We start from the raw sequence: 15800 nt of genomic DNA on the forward strand, positions 1-15800 counted from the left end.
GAGCCGACTTAGCATAATCAGCACTAAACTTCTCTTCCCTGCAGCTCTCAGTTCCTTGTAAAATCTACGCAATACTCAACTACATCTCAACTTCGCAGCACAAGAAGTCTGGAAAAAGCCAAATTTATTGGGGTTGGTCAAAAGGGCAAAAAACAGGAACACATTAAACATTGCTTGTATAATCTTGGAAAGCTGCTAGAATAAAATGCTGTGTTACCATCATACATTTTACTGCCAAGGTCACTGTGCAAAATAGAACAACATACCACTATGCCAAATCACCTGCTTTGTGAAAGAGAGGAAGACTGAAACTTAAATGGCTATCATTTAATGAATTCAGTTCTCACCATAGCTGTCAACCTCTTAGCACAAAACACCTGGACAAACCCAGTAATGAGGGAATACAGCCCTCAAACATATTCAGTGAATTCAGTTCTTGCCATAGCTGTCAACCTTAGCACAAAAAACCTGGACAAAGCCAATAACAGGGTATTACAGTCCCAAAAATAAGGACAAATTTCAAATAGTCATAAACTTAAAAAAAATGCTATAAAAAGGTTGTGTTAGTATATATTTATTGCTAGAATAAAAAGTTGTTTTACTATGTCACAAACACAGGGATAAGATGCAGACTCCACACAGAAGGCACCCCAGTCAAGAATCAAACCAGAAAACCTACAGCTGTGAGGCAACAATACTGCCACTGCACCATCAAATATGTAAGGAAGTAAACATTCAGAAACCTGAAGTCTGAAATTTAAATGCCTGTCAATTTGTTAATCAGGACAGTCTGACTTGGAACAAAAAAAAAACACAATTCTCAGCAGAGGCCCAGTAAAAAATAATGCAGACATGTCTTTGTAACATGGGAGGACACAAAAGCAAACCCACACAAACACAGGGAGAAGATACAGACCCCCCACACACAAAGAAGGCACCCCAGTCAAGAACCAAACCCAAGAACCTACAGCTGTGAGGCATCAATGCTACGTTGCTACCACTGCACCATCAAATTTCAAGCATTGCAATATTTAAAAACCACAGATACAAACAGATATTGATCAGATCAAATATGAGGCAAAAATCTGCAATTTTTTTACAAATGGCGGTGGGTAGGGAATTCAGGTCTTTAACACCTGCATACAAGGTACAGGGTTCAAGCCTGAGGTATTCCCTACCACACCACCATGAGTAATCACACCAGTACAACATCCCACCTGGGGCATTTTCACACACACCTTACTTAGCAGCCAGTCCCAGAATCTATCTATGCTACAGAAAATAACCAGTTTGTCTACATTGCTTTCAAAACTTTGCCTTATCGCTACAGAGAAATGAAACAAAAAGTCTGTCAGTCAATATCTTCCAAATCTAGCATGTTCACTTTAATTTCCCCTTAACTCTGCACAATTACAACAATGTGTACTGAACAGACAGTACTTTTTGAAAGTGTTAACAAAATTATATTAACAGCTAAAAAAAAAAAAAAAATGCTTTGTCAATCATAATCATAGCAGCAGTCCCCACCTTTGCCTAAGAAAGAGATGCAGCTTGCTGTGAATGCAGATCAGCTTCTTATTTGCAAGCCTTTATTATGTGGATTTAATTCTAGACTTGTAAAGAGTTCTTCTACCCAAATGTATTAGAACCTTTTGGGTCCCTTATGACACAGCTGTTTCATGTGTGCAGTGGTGAGCATAGTGACTGAATATTTTTGCTGAAGCAGTTCCACATTCTTTGGCAGTGAATTAAAGCAGTTAGTGCAAGTAGCCATCAATCATTTCACTGAAGATGACAGCTTTTAAATGCTACCACTTTAATTATGGGTACCAGTTTTCTACAAGCCGACCCATAACTGAGTAAGTCATAGTAAAACTGTATTTTTCCTCATCGAAATAGTAAATTTTCCAGTCTAGTAGTAGGTGGTATCTGCTAAGAAAATTAAAAGACAGCAGTAGTTAGCCCGCATAACAAAATGCTACAGAAAATGTCTGACTACAGTTTAAATTAGCACAGATATTTTTGAGTGCCTTGTAATATTGTGGGTTTATTTTAAAAGCGATGCGTGTGCTGCTCTTTTCGCAAGACTTTCTGCAGCCATCCTATACATACAAGATGGTTTCTGGTATATTGGGTATGCTGTTGAATTTCCAGCACCGAAAGGTTGTTGAAATAGTAGGTTCCTTGTGAGATCTTGGTGGCAGAAAGCAGTAACTGGAGCTCTCATACTTTACACATAATTGTTTCACTGACAGTAGAAGAAAGATATCCCTACTTTAGAATCATGCTCATACAGGTTCTCCACCAGTGTATCAGCAAACACATGCACAAATGTGCGTGCACACACACACACACACACACACACACACACACACACACACACACACACACACACACACACACACACACACACACACACCCTCCATAGTACTCACCAACCCTCCATGAAGTAAGACCAGCTCGGGAATCCTCCTCTCCATGAAGTGAGACCAGCTCGGGAATCCTCCTCTCCATGACGTGAGACCAGCTCAGGAATCCTCCTCCCGTTCGGACCAACATAATGTGTATTTCCCACTCAGAAAGCATTTGGAGCTCCATTCCGACTGGCTGCCTAAAGCGCGCTGACGTCATCGTGCAGTAAAGCGCAAAAAAAGAAAATTTAAAACGCTACCCCCCCCTTCTACATAAGTTGTACTGAAATCAGTACAGTGCGTATGCCTCCCAACGTCCCTGAGTCCTGCAGTGCCAGACTTCTTAAACTAAGGAAAGGACAAGAAGTTAAGGTACTTTCATCCACAAACAGCCCCCACTGACCAAGATTTATAGGTACTTTCCTTTGATCAACTCTTCAACTAATCAGGATACAAAAATAAATCACTCAATGTCTTAGTACAAGAATCAAGAACAACATCAGAAAATAAGGAGTGATAAAACATATGATTTTTAATACATAGAAAGTTGCTAGAAAAACATTTTTTGCATTAGCATGTGTTTGCTTAAAGATATGGAGTCTGAAATTCCAGTGTCTAATATTCTTTAATCACTGTAATACTTAATGAATACCTATAAAACAATCTACATGGAAAAGATCTGCTGCAAGCATTAATTAAACACACACACACATTTTTCCTCCTCTCATAATTAAAACTTCACTCTGAGCCCTGAGACTCTGAATCTATTCCTTAAACTTCCTGGGCTTCTTGGCATTCTCTCATGAAAAGGCTGGTGTATGCAAGGCAGCACTATTATCTGAATTCCCCAGGACTGCTCATCACTCTGATTATGAGCACACATGCACTGCCTGCAGCCCTGCAAAACATGGAAGCGCTATGAAATGCACTTCCAATCTGGCGTTGAAATTCAAACAATGGAGAGACAGCATACCTAGAAAAAAAACATAGTGAAAGTCTGACCACTGGCCCCTCTGGAGTTATGAGCCCTAGGCAGCTAATTGAATTGCCCATACTATAATCCAAGATTGGATCCGATAAACTCCTATGAACCAACAACTGGAGCAATTAGAATATCTGCAGATTTGTACCTCATGGAGCAGACTGCCATCACATTGCTGAGCTATGCAACGACCTGCCTGATTTCCTCAGGAAAACAACGTATCATACATGTAACACAGCTAATAGCAGTGCATTTTGCTGTTCTGCTTGGAATTTGTTTAGTATGGCCTTCTATGAATCACAGTAGTCCATCATTTCTGAAACAATAAAGATATCCATGATGAGATGACCTTGGTGTGCATGGGCCAAATTTACACAGGCTGTGCCCACAAACATTCACATTTGTAAGTGGCTCAGAAATCCCAGCACTATTCTGTTTTGAGTCACTGTGCAACAGAGCAGTGAAATTCTCTGAACTGCTTTCCTTTAGTGTATTGTACAAGGGTGCTGAATGTGGCCTTTCATAAACACACACGTGCACACAGGCATACACACAAAAATATACAAATATTCATATATGCATATACACAGAGGTGCACATAGACAAACACACACACACATCCATATTGCATTCCGCATGTATGTAGACAACATCTCAGGATGCCATTTGGAGTCTAGACATGGAAGCTGTGCTCCAATCAATACCATTTATCTAGATCCATGTGGCCTGACAGTTGTCAGTATCAAAACATGGCAGTCTAAGCTGATTCACACACACACACACACACACACACACACACACACACATATACACTGGGTGTAGCAATTTTAGTAATCAAAGTTGCTTCTGCTTTTTTCTATTGAATTGCAATATCTAATCTGTTTGCTTTTACCTTCTTATCTGCTGGTATGGGGTGATCCCACGTAATCATTACTTTGTCATTTTCAACAATCCTTTATGGTTCTTCTTTCCAATGTCTCTCAGCTGCCTCTAAGTCTGCAGTGTATGTAACAACCTTACCACATTGATATGTTTTTCAGTATATATACCATGCTGTCCACTGAACTAAGTAAGAAACCACACCACATTGACTTTGTAGTTCTCTCGATGAAAGAATGCCCAAGAGCAAAATTACCTCTTTCCCTGCAACAGAAATAAAAATCAATGCCTGATGTAAGACAAAACGGCATTAAACACCCATCATCCCACTCTTTTAATGACCTTGATAGAATATCCTACCATGGCCAAGTCAGAAGTACGACCTATGTAGAAGGAATGCAAGGAGTAACCTTGTGGATGAATTTCTTGCCCTGCTATGGCCTACCTAAGAAATAAATTGATCAGTTAGGCTAAAAAGTCTGCCTGAAATCCATATGAAAACCAGGTCTAACCTGTTCCTCATGGGAGTAATGTTATGTAGTAATCTGATCCAGTGCACTGGGCAAATGGCCAACCCTATGGCCTTGCCTAAACATGCCTGCTGACCTTTTCCAGACTGATGGGTCTTAGATTTCTTTACCCATATTAGGACAAAAATCACTGTGGATGACAAAGTCCTCCAGCAAACATAAAGGAGTAGTTAATTGTCACAGAATGCACCCACATACAAGGACATGAACAAAGATGCTATTGTAACAAATGTATGAAAATTACACAGTGTCTTATAAAGACCTCAAATAACAAGAGGAAGGAGATGTCTCACAATGGGCTTTCTGGAATCCTGGGAAAGCCCCCAAATATACTCAAGGCCCTTGAGTTCCTTCCCAATAACCCAATGGTCGGCCACTTACTGGAGTCTGAAAAATGCCCCAACCATCCGACAGATGCACTGTGAGAGTTTCAGGTGAATCACCTGCGATAGACCAGACCACTAAAATTTGAAGTAGCAACTGTGACCAGAGAGCAAAGACCTGTATAAGGCCTTGAAAACCTGAAGGGCTGATGAATACGCTTTCCTAGTATTGCTGGCCCAAAATGGCCAACAACGATACTGCTAGTCTTCTCCAGTTAGCCACGTTCTCATCAGAACTGGAGTGCCCTTCACATCTGAATGCTTGGCCAACTTTCAAAACCTGGCAAACTGAAAGTGGAAGACACTGTCAGCTATAGGGTTAAGATGACAAGGGGCAGAGATACACAAGAATGACACATTAATCTCCAAACTCAGCAAAACTAAAAGCCTGATAATCGAGTGGACCCACTTGGACCTGGAAGAATACTTATTGACTGCATGCACCACCAAACTATTGTCTGAGTGAAAAACAATCCCCCTATTACATAACCCATCCTTCCAAACCAAAACTGCCACCCAAATGGGAAACATTTCCAAAAATATAATGTCCATCCTCCTTTCCTCGGATAAGCTTTCTAACCACCTTTCAGCAAACCAGCAGCCTTGAAAGTAACTCCTCATATTGGATCCTCCTGCTGCATCAGTGAAAAGTTCAAGGTCAGTGGAGGTAGCTCAAGGGGACTGCCAAAAGGAAACTCCATTGAACTGGCTCAAAAATGTGAACCAGAGATAAGGGTCATCCTTGATCCCTCTGGTCAGCTGGACAAAGTAGCGCTTGTGTCTGTTACCCTTCAACAAGTCAGAAATGGTCCACAAAAAATTCCTGCCTGAAGCGACTCTCCTAGAGGGAAGGTTCAGCAACTCATGCAGCTGCATGATTTCTCTTGCGTGAACTTTGCTGGATCCCAAAAATCTCCAAAGTAACTGCTGGACTTGTTGAAGTTTGGGGAAAGGCAGCTTGAAGAAATTATAAAAGGTATCGACTTCCAAACCCAGAAAGGTCAAAACTTGGCTTGGTCCTTCTGATTTGTTTCTGGCCAATGGCACTCCAACTCAAAACAAAGCCATTTAAAAAGAGCCATGCCCTCTAAAGCACCATCCTGACCCTTCTCCACTATCAGAAAATCATCTAAGTAGTGGACTACTGACTGGTGGGGTGTTCGCTGTTGCCAGCACCACTGTAAAGTTGTGCTAAATAGCTAAAAAATAGCACATGCCATGGTGCACCCCATGGGCATTGCAATGTCAAAAAATATTTTACCATCAAACTGAAAGCATAAATAAGGCCAATCCTCTTGTCTCACAGGGTGAAGACAGAAAGCAGATTGTATATCACCTTACAGAGCCAGGAATCATACTAGCCCATAATGACCTCCATTGCCTGATCCAAAGAGGAGTGGTGTACCTTGTCAGGTTGCTATGAATAAAGTCATTGAGTAAATCCCCTGTCAGGTGGGACAGATGATGAATTAAACTAAATTCACCTTCATGTGTTTTGGGAACCAGAATGATGGGGGAAATTTTAAAAGCAGGTCAAGGTAGGGTAGAAAAGGGGCCAATTATCCTGCCAGCTGCTTGCTCTTTCTCTATCAACATAGCAGCAATTTGTTCATGCCCCTTGATGGATGACAGATTATTAACTAACTTAGAATCTAACAGAGCTGTGGAATGACTAGGAAAGCCCTTGAAAAAGCTCTCAAGAAGAGTGGTTGCTGCCCTCTGATCTGGACAACCTAACAATAAGCAGTTCAATCTATCTAGGTAAATGGGGGAATGATCCTGCTGTGGTACCCTCGAGTCCACTGCCAAAACTCCTCCTGTATCCATGAAAAAGTGGCTTACCCCAAAAGGAAGTGCTACACCCACCAATCTCCCCTTCTGTCTGAAAAGCAGGGAAAAACAGGCCTATCCCTAGCAATTAACCCTCGGCAATGCATTTAGAAGGTTAAAAGCCCAGCACAACTTTTTTTTCCTTTGCATTACCAGCCCCTCCATTGAGCTCATTGATTGCCTGCTTTCTTATCATGGCATTGAGCCATATGTCAGGATGCCTCAACTTCCACCAGATAGACTTATTGAGAGCTTTCAGCTTCCTAAAATGCTGATTATTATTCAACCAACCAGAACCCCCTTTCACATGATGGGTTTCATTTATGGCCACAAAGTAAGCTAATAAAGGCAGGGCCTAACTGAGATCCTGCTCAATGGTCACCCCCATAAACACCACAAAACCCAGTGACTAAGTATCCCAGTTCCTAACTGGTGTCCTGGCTGATACCTTCTTCCCAATGGCCACTAAAGCTGCCATCAAATCCTTGTTAGACATGTTTGTCAGCATCCAGTATGCACTTTATTCCCCCATTGCTCACTAGGTTGAAGATATCTACACTCTCCCCTTTGATAATCCTGTCTTTGACCTTCGTGGGAACATGTGCCATGATATGTGAGCCCAACGTAGTCATGGGGTACAGGAATTGGGAAAGACAATCATCCAGATGAAGTAGGACCGCCCTCTCTAAACCACTGACCTCCTCGGACCCCATATGCAAGGTGGGCAATGATGGGTGGGCAACATGGCCAGCATCAGTACCTACCTCCTCTCTGGAAACCACAGCTGCAGAGGCACCAAATTTTCTTTCTACAGCTAAGTCAAACAACGAACCCCTCCCCACTTCTGGTAAATAATTTATAAACTCATCTAAGCAATCCTCAGCAGTTTGATCCCTACCATTAATACTAAACCCTGTTGACCCAATAGAGATGTTACATTGTACTTTTGTTGATACTTAGGACAGGCAGGAAGGGGTGACCCTCTGTCCAGAGATATCTCTGTTGTTCTTCCGAGCCTTCTTAACCGGGGATGGTCCTCCAGCTGCACCCTCTTCCGTATTCCATGATGGCCTCTTCTTGGAATTCTGACCCTGCTCCACTACCCCCACTGTTTCTAATTCATACTGCAAGCCTTGAGCCTCCTACAACAGATGAATCCATATCCCCTTAATTGACTGGACCATAGTGGAACCTGAAAAATAGAGAGGATTAACATGGGCAACAAAAAAATGAACAAAAAAATGGAGGGGGGGTATGACAAACTAAAAACTGCTCAGAGTTCCAGTTAAAACTGCCAGCTCAGTGAATCATTGGATGCTATGCTGCTGTGGGCTTCTAGAATATATAGCCCTCAAGATGTTTGCTTTCCTATAACATTGACTGACAAAAATGCAACAGTAACTAAATCTGCTAAGGTGCTGCAGGGGTTCTGGAATGCCATGCTTCTATCCTGCCACAATCAGCAATTTCCAAATACCAAGGATGTGCCAATCCCTCTATGACTAAATTAGGAAACAAGCTAAACCAACAAATCCAGTGACCAGGTATCAACTATAACCGCCATAAAGGTTATCCACAGCTGCCATGAGTAAAAGAACCTATCATTTGTTATGATAATTACAAAAATCATTATAAGAGCATTGTGCCATATGCCCCACCATAAAATGTTTATATAACACCCTTTTGTCACTTACCTTGTCTGCTACATGCTCAGAAGATCACCAACCAGCCCTGGTGCCAGCTGCAAAACCGTATGACTTATCAAGGTAAGCATCTTTAAAGTATACCAACCCAAGCCGATGAGCCTAACCAGAACCAATTCCCTTGATGAACTTACAAAAAAACACAGCAAGCAGCATAATACCAAACTTTGACTGACTACCCCATAGGTAAACTCCAACGCTACCCCCATATTAGCTCAAACATTTACCACACAATCAACATATGTAGCAGCTGTTCCCAGATAAGCAGATACGCAACCAACTGTTCCCAGATAATCAACCAACTTGAAACTGGAACTTAGGTCTAAAATATTAATGCAAACATACAGTCTTCTACACACTGATACCATGCAAACACCCAAACCCACTTTTTTTTAATATCCTTTATATTCTTTTCATAGAAACATAAAAATAACCGCCCTCCCCAACCATCAGTAGTGCGACTTGAGAAGACCAAACAAATGTTTTCAACCTGTTGCTTGTTTGCCCTCTTTTTATATATATTTTACTTTGTGTTCTGTTATTAAGTTATACTACAACCACACCTGCTTAGCCACTACCAGCACAGCTCAATATACAATTTTGTTTGTTAATTTTTTTTTTTAATAATTAAAACAAAATAATTAAAATTAAACCATACCGGCACTGTACAGGGAACTAAATGGTCACCATACAGCTGGCAAGATCTCAGCATGACCCACAACCTCCTGCCTGTGTGGTCACTGCCAGTTGGCTCCATCTTCTCCTCTCAATGTGCCTGCTGACAGATCTACCATGTGGAGATGTAACACTCCCTTAAATAGGGAGTACAGCTTGTCATGCCTACCCTTGACAACTCTTATGCTCACGGACAACATGCCACTATTGATAAGTCACCATTGTGCAGATGGCACAGTGATCTACCATGCACGGTATAAATACTTAGCTGGGCATGGGGACGTACGTATAGAACTATATACTTTACATCATTCCTACATGTTTCTGTTATTTTATTGTTGGTCTGTCAAGCATAACTTATAGTACACAGGGACATTAGCAATGCTTTGCAATTTTTTTTTCAAGGCATTAGCAATGCTTTCCATTTTTTTTATTTCTGAGATTGCATCTACATTAATGTAGCATACCTAGGATGTCTACTCCACAACACAAATGTTTATGAATCATGATATTTGTTGCAGGTCTTCATTTGCATAGCTACTAAGTGCCACAACAAAAATACCAAGATAATACAAATCTCTCCTGGTTTTGGTTTGATGCCTACTGCATGCCTGGTATTTTGCAGGTACACCATGGCATATCTGACATTCCTAGGAGACTGGAGGCCACTGTGAATTAGACAGGGTTCCTGTATGTAGATCAAAGCACATAACAACATTACACAGTTGTGACGCATGTTAAGGAAAGTTAAAATTGAATAGAAACATTCAAGTGACTGGTGGTTACTTAGTGCCAAAATAGACACGTACACACATTATCAAATAGGTTCATAGATTGGTACTAGGCTAACCGCCCTTTGTGAGCCATTTTAAACCTAGCCAATTATCCTTTGTGAGACTCAAACCCTGCACCTTGTGTTTGCAAGGCAAACACCTTAACCATTAGGACACCCTCCCAACAGACATGGTGGTACAAAAGAGCCATTACTTCAAAACTGGTGTATGAACAAATATATGACTATTACTCTGGATGTTGTAGCAAACCTCGATGAGTGAAATGTTTGAATGTGTCACAGTTTTAAAATGGACAGCTGTACTGGACATATTAATTGGGCATACTAATGCTTTCACTGATACTTGATAGGATTGACCAACTTATATTAAAAGACTGGAGCTACATTATCTGGGATCCCTTTTTGTAGATATTTTAGCAAAAGCCATTCTAGAAAATGCCCATAACATTTTAGAAGAAAGGTTTCATTTGACCATTAATAGTTTGATGAGGAATGTGGAGTGTTTGGGCTCTGCAATGGTATTATCTACCTCACCCCATGACTATGGTGCCATCATAATCTCATTTATATTCACTTCCATTTCAACAAACCAGTCTTATGTCTGTCTCACAAGTTTTGAATTCTGCCACTGGCACTGAATACTTTAACCTCTGTGACAGGCTTTTTCATGTAGGCTATTTTCTCACACCCCCTCTCATAACCTTTCCTCACTACGTTTTTCATTACTCATGCATAAACTTTTTTTATTTTTTTGTATGATGATACCCTCCTTGACTTAAATGATTTCTCTAAGAGTTTTGAAGGCCTCTCTCATGTTTTCTTCTTCCCTCAGCCCAGCTGTGTTCCCTTAAACTCCCCTCATAAAGCTCCTTTAATAGGCCTTGTACCATCAGAGTGACCCTTCTGTGAACCAATTTGCTGCTATCCATTTCCTCATAGATAGTGTGACTGCAGAACTGGACCTATGAAGGTAAATATACCATTCGGTAATAATTTCTTTGTTTCTACCAGTAATGTATTTCACTGTCTAACCCAAGATCCCTACAACTTTACTTACTATATTTCCACAATAATTTGTATCCCTTAAGTTACCAGAAGTAAATACACTGTATGTTTTTCTACATCTGTAGCTGAAAGTACATCACCACCACCATTCTCTTCACATGCGATGTCTTTCCATGGATTATTTTTTAGAAAGTTCATTATTCTCAATACAATCTGAAGTGCAATACAGTTTCAACAACTCCTCTTCCTCAAGTCTATTTTGCCTTGCATATACACGTTGAAGAAGATTTTAGCATTATCTGCTAAGATATATTTTTTCTTCTACTCAGCCTGCAATATTACATAAGGATGTTACAGAACAAGTCCCTCTTCTACACCTTCTGGGATATCACTGGTAATTATTTTTTCACCGCCGTAGTAAGAATATACCACTAATTGTTAGATTTTTCTATGCCACCACATTTACTCAGGCTGTCACATTGCCTAACGTTGAAGTTCTAAATTATGATAAAACAATCTTTTGGATGGCAATGGGCCAAATGATTTGTTAAAATTTAACTAAGTAATATATGTTTATGAGAAGACAATGTTTAGTAGCATATTTCACTGAACTTTACCCTTAGGGAAAAAGATCCAAAAATACATGGACTGCAAAATGTAAAAACTGCATGCCACCCTAAGATATTATAACTTGGATCTGTTAAACTTTGAGTCTAATGTGGAAAGTCACATGTACAATGTAGTGAACTCTTATCATTGTCAAATCAAATGAAAGATATACAGGTTAGCACTCCATCCACTGTGTTAGTGGCCTTTTTATGTATTTTATTACATTCAAACAAAAATATTGGAAAAGGAAAAAAAAAACAGGATACAAGGGAAAGAGCCCCATTCAATCACAAAAGTGTAGCATGACATTTGCAGAAACAAGACAACATCAAAACATACATGCATACATATACGAACAATAAAAGTATACTGTTTCAGAGAACACATTCAGAAAGTTTCATTAGAGATATACCCATGTATCTCTGACCAAAATGTAAGAGATTTTTACTCAAAATCCCAGATTATGCAATACTTTGTTAATAGTGATTTCTAGTCATTGAGGGTGATAAATTTGTTTCCATTTTTGAGTAATGCATGTCTTTACAATAGTTCACAACTCCACAAAAATAATGGAGTCCATGACAATGGAATCATTTAGGTTCATAGGTAGGTACTAGGCTATCTGCCCGAAGGCATTTATAAGCCTAGCCAGAATGTGTTGGCTTTCGCCACCCCCTTAGATTAGTTCCCTGTGCCTCTGTCCAGCAGATCCATTGAAGTGATCCCTGGGGTAAACTTTCTGTTTTCTATCCACTCGTCAAGGTATCTCTTGAAGAGGGTTAGTGAGGAGCTCTGCCTAATGTACATTGGAATCTTGTTTCAGAGCATGGGAAGTCTCTGGGACAGGAATCTATCCCTCCAGCACATCCTATTTATTGTTGTGTTGAGGTTTAGATCCCTGGAGCGTGTGGCTCGAGGGGATATGGTTTTCTTAAGGTGGAGCATGTCCATCAATTCTGGGTTGGACATGGCCTTGTATGTCAGGCAGAGATCACCTCTGAGTAGGCGGTATGCAACCGAGTACAGCTGGAGTTTCTTCAGTCGAGCTGCATAGGGCATCTGCTTGAGGCCAGTGATCCTCTTGGTGAGGTACTTCTGTGGTCTTTCCAGTTGTTGCAGGTGTCTTGTAAGGTACATCCCAAATGGGGGCATTGTACTCTATGATGGGTCTGATGAGTGATGCACAGAGGGGCCCAATGACCTCTTTCGATCTGGATGCAAACCCTTTTGTGATTAGGTGGGCCACATAGAATAATTTTCTAACCACTTTGGCAATGTGATTATCAAAGGAGAGGTTACTATTTACTTGAGTCCCCAGATCCCTTATTATGTCTTCTGTACTTAGGGGGCTACCACCAATGTGGTAGTTTGTGGGTACTTTGTTTTTTCCAAAGGGGATGACTATGCACTTTTTGGCATTTAGCTTGAGGCCATGGTTTTGACACTAGGTATCTGTCTCAGTGAGACCCTTTTGGAGGATGTCTGTGTCAGCCGGAGAGTCAATTATAGCCCTTAGTTTGCAGTCATCTGCAAACTTTGTTAGCCATAGTCCTCCTGTGCTTGCCTGTACCTCTGAGAAGTATATGCCGAACAGGAGGGGTCCTAGGACTGAGCCCTGGTGAATGCCACTTGTAACCGGTTTAGAGTCAGACCAACCTCCTGCAACTCTTGCCATGTGGGCTCTGTCCGTGAGTCGTGCATTTTGAGGTTTAGACTTCTGGCACTGAGTGGCATTACACTCAGTTTTTTGTTACTTGTGCTATTTACAATGATGGGTTTGACTTTTGAGCCTCGCCTAAAAAAGGCACTATGGGGGTGGCAAGAGCCTTGGCCAGTATTCAAAAGCCTAAGGATGACTGGTGCAAGCCTTCCTAGTGAAGCAGTGTGGCTTGTCAAGCATGTCATCCCAGGCTGACAAACACTGGGTCACCTTTGAATGACACCAGAAGCTTAGCCAATTGTTGAAACTGATAATTGTTCCTCTATACCGTGGTATAATTCTTGGTGAGGGCAGGATGCTACTCAGGGTCAGGGTCATACTGGCCTGGGCTACATGATCAGAGAACTCCTCCATGTCTCTTTTCATGTAGTCCAGGAAGGTACGGCTCAGGTCATTCACACCAACATGGACAATGACAGAGTCATATTTGTACTTGTTCTGGAATGACCTGAGTGCTTGTGTTATGTGGCAGATCCTGGCACCTGACAGGCAGCTAACAGTAACCTTCTCCTTGTTCAGCCTAGTGAGTGGGACGTCAGTGTGCCTGACTATAGAGTCACCTATTCCTAGTGTGTTGGGTATATTATTTTGCCTTAAGGGCTGTGATTGTGTGGCACACTGATTTTTGTGAAGTGTGTGTTTCATGGTTTGTGTTGGGGGGTGTGGAGGTTGCTTGGATGTCTGCTTTGGAGGTCTCTGTTGCTTCTGCAGATTTTTATTTAGAGCCTCCAAGTATATTTTTGTGTATTTATGTGTGTTTTTTGCCGGTGCTGGTTCATAGGTCTATTTGACACTGGTGGTGTGATGCAAGTAATTCCCTTCTCCTCTTGACTGTCTGGTCCAGTCTTGGGTTGAGAGAGCATAGCCTCCAGTTTGGTTGTATAATTGCATCTCTCGCATGTATTAGTGTTTGGTGGAAGGAGGAGAGGGTTGTCTGTGTACATCAGGCAATTGTAACATTGCCTCAAAATGCCCAGATTCACCAGTTGGACCAGAGAGTACACCTGAAACTGTCCTTTGAACATGCCTGGATAGGTACAGTGAACTGTTTTACTGACTGGCTGATAAGGTCGAATACAGAGCCTGGTCCTTCTCTACAGTAATGGGGGGATCTAGTGCTAAGGTTTATTAGTGCTTGCTATGAGTTTTGAGCAAGTGCCGGTATGAGAAGTGAATGGTTTGAGTGCTTAAGTTGAAAGTTTGTCTAGTTCCAAGGGAAAATTTGAAGAGTAGACTTTGTGGAGACGGGAATAGTTATACCCTAGCTAACCAGCGCTGCCTGGCACTCAAAACTGCGCAAATGCGGGTTTTATTGCAGGGAAATGAAAGAGATAGAAATTAGCCCAAAATGGCCAATAAACTACTAATTTCTGGGCTGAAACCACTCCTCCAGGGACAGATAGGCTGCTCAAAGCTCCCTCTTTCACAGTGAGCAGAGAAGCTTCCTTCTATCCAAGTATGGTATAGGCAAACACAGAAACTTATAACACAGCCCTGAATTCAGCATTAACCTGAAAACTGGATTATACAAGCTTAGAAAGGCAGGAAAACAAGTATTTTTTTTTTTTTTGTCTTTTATTTCAGAAAATAAAGCAGATACAATCAAAAAACACTTTAAATGCACAGAAATGGCTATCACACTTGAGTGTGCAGCCTACAACTGTTAAACATGTAATTTAAGCACAAAAATGACTTTGTTAAAGTGCAGGCAGTAAAATAAGCTGAAACAAACTTTTTAAATCACAGAAACTCGAGTGACAAGAACCTCAAACAATGTAATACTCATCTCCTCTTCCTCCTCAAGATGCGAAATAGAAAAACATGTCTTAAAAATACCTTCCAAAATTCTTTTCACTTTGGACACTTAACAAAAATATGAACCCAGTCACCTACAGCTTTAATAGAACACTTTCAATGCCGTTCAGAACTTCCAGGATTAAAAAAAAAGAAAATAACTACTATCCAATGGGTCCAGAAAGAATAATGTAGATTCCTTCAGGTAAAAAGTTACAATTTAGTAGAAGAAAATTACACAAAAATACTATATAACTGACTTCATGAAGGTGTGAAACCACACTCACTATAAATTTCTATCTTTTCCCAAAAGTTCCTTAGTAAAATAAATAGTAATGTCCCTATATAACCACTAGATTTTAAAGACAGAAGTATATGTTAAGCTGGCTTCCAAGAGACTTTTTGCCTTAAAATCTGCAATGGAAATATATATATTTTACTAACAGAAGTATCACGTAACCTCTAATCATATTTCAGTCTTGTAGG

The sequence above is a fragment of the Protopterus annectens genome, chromosome 14.part0, assembly GCF_019279795.1.
Source record: "Protopterus annectens isolate FY-2018-M chromosome 14.part0, PAN1.0, whole genome shotgun sequence".
NCBI lineage: Eukaryota > Metazoa > Chordata > Ceratodontiformes > Protopteridae > Protopterus > Protopterus annectens.